Here is a 7,982-nt window from a genome sequence, read left to right as displayed (position 1 = left end):
TCGACATGTGACACGGCCCAACAGAGGCCCATTCCTGTGAAAAGCCCGACCCGTTTGACTTGGTCAAAAGGCGGCGGGCCGGCCCATGGCAAGCCTGTTAACGGCTTGTTCACATATAGCCCATTTACAGCCCGCTAACCTAGGGCCCGTTTACGGCCTATCCGAATTAGGCCCAGTAGCGTCATCTGGGCCGTCCAATATAATTCCAGCCCGTTTTAACTTCTGACCCATGTAAGGCCCAAGACGTCTCTTGGCCCATATGAGGCCCTTAGTAACCCTCGTCCCATTAACGGCCCATGGTAAAACTGGCCCGTAATGAACAGTGTATCACTTTATACCCATTAACATCCCATTATTCCGTTGGGCTGTTTCCAGCCCATGTTATCTTTCGGCCTTCTCAGGGCCCATTTATTCTTGGGCTCATTTCCAGCATTCGGTTACTTATGGCCCATTACTGTCATTTTCTGCTTGTGGGCCAAATTCAGCCCGTGCTTACAGTCAGCCCGTTTGTGGCCCGTTAATACGTTGGGTCGTTTTCATAGCATCATCAAATATGGCCGATTAACGATGGCCCATTATGGTCGGCCCATGAACGGACGATTCCAACTCTAGCCCGTTTATGGCCATAAAGTGGTATGTTATTGGCCCATGTTTGGGCAATCGATCATACGGCCCGTATAAGGCCCATTGATGATACGACCCGTAGAAGGCCCATTGTTTCTACGCCCCGTTGAAGGCCCATTGTTTCTATGGCCCGTAGAAGGCCCAGTGTCACTACTGTAAATATGTAGCCCATGGTTATTGTGGCCTAGTTTTTAAAAATAGGTTATTGCGGCCACTAGCAAACCGCGAAAAAAGAATAGCACTGACTAGAAGCAAACAAATAAACAGGACAACAAGGAAATAAATAAGCAAGCAACTTACGTTAGGCTATCATGGCTATTACACATATTACATCCACCGGGCATCAAAGTTCGCCACCAGTGCAAATATAGGGAACAAAACAGCATATCATATACACTAGTTGTCAAAGTTGGCGACCAGTGCAAATAAACGCCGCAGCAAAACAAGTCCAGAACTGAAACCACTTCAGAAGATCTCAAGAAACAATATCCTGGGTACCCATAATGCTGGCAAGATGCTTAGAAAGCTTATTAACTTTTTCTTGTTTGGCGCTTAAATCCTCCAGCGCTTGCTGTTGCGCCAGAAAGTATGCATCTGAATTCTGCAGGGACTTCCTTGGTCCTTCAGCTTCCTGTCGCAACACATCTGATTGATGTCTTTCAACTTGAAGCTGAGACTCAAGAAGACGAATTGATTTAGGCAGCGAGTTCGAAGAGCTTGTGCCAGCAATAGTGGCCAGTAACTCGAACACTACATCAAGACAGGACTTCTGGGTTCTGTCAGTGTCGTCAAGGTAGTTTTTATCAGCTTTCTTGGAGACCAACAGGGATGTCTCACTATCTTGAACCTTATCTGCATTACTTCCTTCACCATTGCGTAACGGGGTATTGTTCTCCAATATTTTGTCCGCATTCTAAAAGAGAAACAAGCAGACACGCCATAGGTTTACCATGTTGTATATGAAACTCATTTTGGTAAATCAGTTCAGTAGTAAAGTGCACAGGATAACAGCATGAAACAAACATATATCTATGTACCATGGTCACTTTATGGTCTATATCATTGTAGTTTTTGTTGCCAAATCAAGATAGAGACACAGTTCAAATAATATTTGTTCAAGTCAAAGTAGAATATACAGAATATAAGTGTGGGAAACTATAGAGACACTTGTAATGTGCATGACATGAGAACATAACTGTTTATTCAATTGAAACTGAAATCAATATAGAGCAAGTTACAATAGCAAACCAGTTAATGAAACAAGTTTAAAACATACCTGCTGCGCCATTGGAGTTTCAATTCCATCCTTCAAATTTGAAAATAGTTGGTCAGAGTAAATACAGTGATGCAAGAGCAAAGGAGTATGAACCATAGCTACAGAACCTGACCTGAGAACAATCCTTCTTCTCCTTTAAGTGCTGAGTTGCGATTGGGAGTGGTGGTCCTTGTGCTTTGGGCACCGCAGTTCCCTTACTAACTGCTCGTGTTTGGGTGCTCTGTGGTGGAGACGGTGCTGTGTCAACTGAAACTGGGTTACTATCTGCTGGGGTTGGGGTTAGAAGGGGTGTAGCTAGTTCTCTGTCCAACTGGGTAGGGCTACAATCTGCGAGAGTCTGGGTTATGTGTGGTGGGGCTGGTTCTTGGGCAAGTACAACCGTGGTTCTATCTGCATCAACTGGTAGCACTATCTTTTCTGAAGACCGTGTTGTTACTCCCTTAGATACTGCCATCCCCCTCTCCAATTCAAATGGCTGATAAACAAGAAAAGTAATTGAATGTATAGACATTGTATGATAGACAGGTGCAATGGATAGTGGGGAATAAAAGAGGGCATGAAATAATTCACATTTTATGTTTTCTAACCAAACAGGGTAGCTTGACACAATTTCACATATATGATGGCTAACTAAACATGATAGCATGATACAATTTCACATTATGATGGCTAACTAAATAAGATGGAAAGACATAGTTCAAAATATGATGACTATGTAAACAGGATGACATGATATAACTGTATAATGTGTTTATTAAATAGGTTGGCATGCCATAATTCACATACATGCCGCCTATGGAAACATGATATCATGATATAATTCCTGAATAGAATGACATAATTCAAAATATGATGACTGTAAACACTAAACATGATGAGATGATATAACTATATGATGTCTTTATTAAATGGGTTGCCATGCCATAATTCAGATAGATGTTGTGTATGTAAACATGATGGCATGATATAATTCAAATATATGATTTATATAGTAAGCAAGTAAGCAGATGGCAATCCATATATGATGTAAAAACTAAGCAATGCAAGACAACATGCATGACATGGGTAATGTAACCCTGCCAAGTTTGAGCATAGACCTCAGGGGGGAAATAGGACTGGTCATCAGTCTCTGAATTCTCCTCTGAGGAGCTCTCTGTATCCAGCAAGATGTCTGCTTCAGCAGGTAGCATTGTCTGCTCTGAATACCTTGTTTTCACTCCAGATACTTCCATCACCGCTTCAAATGGCTGATGCACAGGAAGAGTACTTGAATATACAAACATTGTCGACAAATGGAACACGTAATACAAAAAAATGATAGCATGATATAATTCACATACATGATGATTGGCTCAACAACATGGCATTGCATAATTCACATATATAATGCCTTTGCAACAAGATAGCATTGCATAATTCACATATATAACATCTTGCAACAAGATGGCAATGCATAATTCACATATATGGTAATTAGACACTAAACAGGTGGCATTCACACAAAGCATGTCTAAACTAATCAAATGACACCACAATGCAAGACACCATACGCACGATATGAGCAACATAACCCTGCCAAGTTAATTAGAGCATACACCTCGGGGAGGGGGGGGGATAGGACTGGTCATCTGTCTCTCAATCCTCCTCCGAGGAGCTATCCGTAACCAGTGAGATATGTGCTTTGTCAGATAGCATAGTCTGCTCTGAAGACCTTGTTTTCACTCCAGAATTTTCCATCACCATGTCAAATGGCTGATGCACACGAAGAGTAGTTGAATGTACTAACATTGTTGACAAATGTAATACGTAACAAAAAAAGGATGGCCTAATATAATTCACATATAAGATGACTGGCTAAGCAGGATGGCATTGCAAAATTCACATATATGATGCCTGGCTAAACAAGATGGCATTGCATAATTCACATAAACGATGAATAAACTAAACAGATGGCATTCACACAAAACATGTCTAAACTAAGCAGTTGACATATTTGATGTATAAAGTAAGCAATGCAAGGCACCATATGCATGATATAACCAACATCAGCATGCCAACTTAGAGCGAAGACCTCATGGGGTAAATAGGAGTGGTCTTCTGCTTCTGAATCCCCCTCAGAACAGTTATCTTCCTCTTGATTACGATCCGAAATGGGTGGAGGGGGGCTGCCTTTGCACCCACCATGGAGCGACATCTGCATGAAATTTTATTGCCACGCAAGGCTCGTCTCTTTTGCTCTACATGTTCAGTTCCATTGTGTACACTAACTGACATGCATAGGAATAAAACATAGTGAGATTATGTAAGGAGTGCATGCACAAATCCAGAGTGATGGTAGCAAACTGTGGATAGACCCAAAACCAATGATAGTAGGCAGATAATAGCTTTAGTTAAAAAATACAGATAATGGCTCCTTTAATGTTTGTTTGCACCCAACATGAAACTCATAGTAGACACCCGAGATTAACCAGATAGTAGACAGATAGTACTGATTGCTGCCCCAATATGTACCCCACAACCATTTAAAAACTCAAGTTTCAGCATAAGTTTGGACCTAACTCGGAGTCTAATAGGTGAACACGACGATAAAGTAGCATGTCATCATATTAAGCGATGCATAACGTAAGCAGACACGGAAGAGTGCGACCTCTCTTGCGGACCCATGTAGTCCTCAAGGTCATCTGCTCAGTTGATGATGGTAATGCAGTTGTCGTGGCTGCCGGTGGCGGGGAAGAAGATCTGAGGCGGCGAAAGATAGTCTGGAGAGCGGATCCCTGCTATGGTGAACCCTTCCGTCGTTGGAGCGGCCGAGCTGGGGTGGAACACAGCACCGCAGGAGCAGGACAAACCACACAAGGTTTTCCTTGACACATATCTGTAATAGAAGTAATTGTGTAAGGGCTTTTTTGCATTTGAGGATTCTAACAATGCAGGGATAGGAAATAGATAGGAATAGGATAGGAATGCACGTGCAAAACAGAGAATTTAAAAATAGAGGATTTCTGCCAATCTGGGTGTTTGGTTCACAAGAATTGGAAGATCACATGATGCAAAGAAGCATGGTGAGATTAAGTCAAACCACAAGAAAATGTACGGTTATAATGCTATTATGCTACTATCTCTTACTCTTGTGCTTCATGAATAGGAATTTGAAAAGGAGGACAAGTGGAAATTAAAATTCCTACGGTTTTTCTTTCAAGGAGACACTAAAGGAACAAATCCTACAGTTTTCCTTTGCACCATTCCTTGGCACAAAATTCATGAAAAGTAGTACCATACGAAACTTTCCAATTCCTATGTTTTTCATTCACTTTTCCTTTCAAGCACTGGCGATTCCAGTAGGCAGGCTTGAGCAAGGAAAAGCCTAAACTAAAAAAATGTTTTTGTGCTACTTCTATTACTTTGGACCCAGACCACTGCCCTACTAGCTCAACTCCCAGGGCCATTGACAAATGCACAGCTCAAACACGTAGAGATAAATAATGATGGCGTTCAAGAGAGTCCATCACGGATAGCTAAGTTTCCTGGTACCTCACTACTTGTCATATAGTAGGGATAAAATGATCGTATTTCCCGTTACTCCGTGTGCCCAATGGACAATATATATAACATGTAGAGTACAAAAGATATGCAACAAGTGTACAACCTCTTTGGCGAAGCCATGTCGATCTTAGCGTGGTTGGGTTGTCCGGTGAGGATGCTCTGGCTGACTTGGCTATCGGAGGAGGGGAAGAAGATCTTAGGCATCTGGAGATGGAGCCCGAGGTACTGCTCCGCTGTGATGGAGGGTTTCGTCGTTGGAGCAGCTCCGATGAGTTGTACGACGCCAAGGCTGAAGCAGGACAAGAGAGACAACGTTAACCTAAGTGGAATTCTAATAGCATCTCCAATAGATGACGTAAAATACATAACCACAAAGTGCTAGATGTATACATCAGCCGCTCATCTCTGAACTTAACTGTCGAAACTGAATTTAACTGTCGAAACTAAACTTAACTGTCGAAACTGAATTTTGATGTCGAAACTGAATTTTACTGTTGAAACTGAACGCACTAGAGGTGAGGCTACACGTTAGTCGACTGACTTTTTCATCTCAGTTCGGTCGATTTTGCAGCCGTTGGATACGAAATCAAGGGCCTGCAGTTCTTCTTCAACCTCCACCCCCCTGAGCCGCTAGCCACCACCGGCCAAACAGCCGCCCCCGCCGCCCCACCCGCCCCGAAAACACTCCCCACCACCGGTCTGCCGCCGCCCCAGCCATCCCTGTAGGGCCCCCCGTGCTGAGCTTTTTCTCTGGCGATCCCCACGCCACCGCCCCACCACCGTCGGCGACCACGGCCCCCACCCTAAACCCTAAGATAGATAGTGCGGTACCTCTCTGGCGAGCCCCCCTCCCCGCTGTGGCGGGTTCTTCCTTAACTTTGGCGAGCCCCCCCGCCCCCTGAAAATTGACTGGCCCAAAAGTCGATTCAGTCGACTGAAGTGTAGCTAAATCGGAGCAGCATCGCAAGCAAGAGCGAGAGCGAGAGCAGCAGCATGAGCAAGAGCAAGAGCAGACCAGGAAGGGGACCGAGAGCAAGAGCAGAGCAGCAGCGCGAGCGAGAGCTAAAGCAGCAGCAGCTCCTACTGATGTGGCCGCCGCCGCCGAGGGAGCGATGCCATGGAGGAAGTGGCCGGCAACGCTGCCGTGGATGGAGCCGTGCCGTGTCGGCTTGGGACCGAGCGCCGGCAGCATGGTGAGATCGAATCAAGAAGAAATTGCAGCGATTAGTGTACAACCTCTTTGGTGGCGCCGATTAGGCCGCAACTTCATCCGAGGAAACGGTGATGATGATGCTCTTCCGGTGGTGCAGGTGAAGACGGCGGTGAGGGAATGGAGGTGGCGCAAAAGACGAGGGGAACATCGGGGCAGCTCCTTGTAGGTGGAGGACGGGGTGGCTGAACCGGCGGGATGACCAGATCGACGATGGATCCTCATCCGGTACGATGGATGAGGGACGTCGAGGTGTTGCTGTGGACGACGTCGTCGGGGAAGAGGCTCCGGCTGGGTGGCGAACGGGGGAGGGTGTGGGGCTTCGCGGGTTTTCCCGGCCTCAGTGTACGAATGGGATGGGAGTGGGGAACCATGGCTTAGGAACGCGCTTGTCCGAAATGTGGGGTAAGTTACGAAAGTACCCCCACCGATTTGAGGCGGTTCTTTCAATTCAGGGGTATCACGGGCATTTCACGTGTCGGGATTTCATAGGAGGTGGGATTTTTCGCGCGCAGTGTAATTTTGGAATAGCAAGGCGCGGGTTGAGATGGAGGGAGTTGTCGGAGCACAATGAGACAAAGATATATCTTAAATATTTCGGGCTAACATGACGCGGGTTGAAATTTCCGGATAAGCCTAACGTGTACTGTACCAAATCAATTCGCACTACAAATGTCATTCAAAACTTTGAATTCATGTTATGTTCAATTAAAATATTTCGCTATGTGTATAATGCATGCAACCTAGTACTCAAATGAACGTTTTAGTGCATTCCAAACGTATATACTACCGCTTCAATATGAACTAAATTTGAATTCGTTTCTCTATTTGAATAAGATCTACAATAATGATTATTGTGAAGTCAAAGCATTTGAATTCGTTTCTCTGTTTTAATAACATCTACAATCGTCATTATTGTCAAGTTAAACCATCGTTTGTGTATTATCTTCACAGCACACCACATGATTAGTCTCGAGTTACATATGAACTATGTGTACTATATGAACTCGAACTCGATTTTTTGAATCCACTTTATGTTGATTTCAAATCATAGTACATTTCAAGCTCTAGCTAGATCTTCACAAACTAAACCATGTCTCATATGTATAATGTGTTTATCACATTATGTATGGTGCCCCGCCCCCTACGCCTACAAGTATTTAGATGTGAGTTGAAAACACCACACATTACCACAAATTCAAATAAAATGTGAGAATGTTTGATATATAGTATTGTTTAGATTGTTCGATATTTAGTTGTAAGCTGCAAACGCCACACATTATCACAAATTCAAATAAAGTGTGAGATTGTTTGATGTATAGTATGGTT

The sequence above is a fragment of the Triticum urartu genome, chromosome 7A, assembly GCF_056163025.1.
Source record: "Triticum urartu cultivar PI428250 chromosome 7A, HENAU_Tu73, whole genome shotgun sequence".
Classification (NCBI taxonomy): domain Eukaryota; kingdom Viridiplantae; phylum Streptophyta; class Magnoliopsida; order Poales; family Poaceae; genus Triticum; species Triticum urartu.
The sequence above is the reverse complement of the archived record's forward strand: the minus strand, read 5'-3'. Positions refer to the sequence as shown.